The following is a 400-nucleotide window of genomic DNA, read 5'->3' as shown; positions in this document are numbered from 1 at the left end:
CTGCTGGCTGCTTTGAACAAGTTCACTTATGTGCATTACAGGCATGGGACCACCTAGCCCCCTTGTCCACCGGGCCTGGAGAGACTTCTACATTAACCTTTTTAAAACAAAAGCCAACTGAAGCTCTCCCAGACTTTATACTAAGAGTGCAAGCCAGTTTAGATAGAAAAATAACAGATCCTGCAGCCAAAGCAATGCTTTTAAACAGCCTTGTCTGGGAAGGGATGACCCCTGAGCACAGAGAAGCATGCCAGGGACTAAAAAATGAACATTATGACAAATGGATTGTGGCCACCCATGATATTGGGACTGCCATATACCAGGCCTCCTCCCATGCCCAAGCCCTTGTAGTTACAACCCAATCCAACTCAAAATGTTGAGTTGTGTGAGGGACCCCTTT

This window comes from Nannospalax galili, unplaced genomic scaffold, assembly GCF_000622305.1.
Source record: "Nannospalax galili isolate Female #2095 unplaced genomic scaffold, S.galili_v1.0 scaffold1736, whole genome shotgun sequence".
NCBI lineage: Eukaryota > Metazoa > Chordata > Mammalia > Rodentia > Spalacidae > Nannospalax > Nannospalax galili.
Note: the sequence above shows the minus strand (reverse complement) of the source record.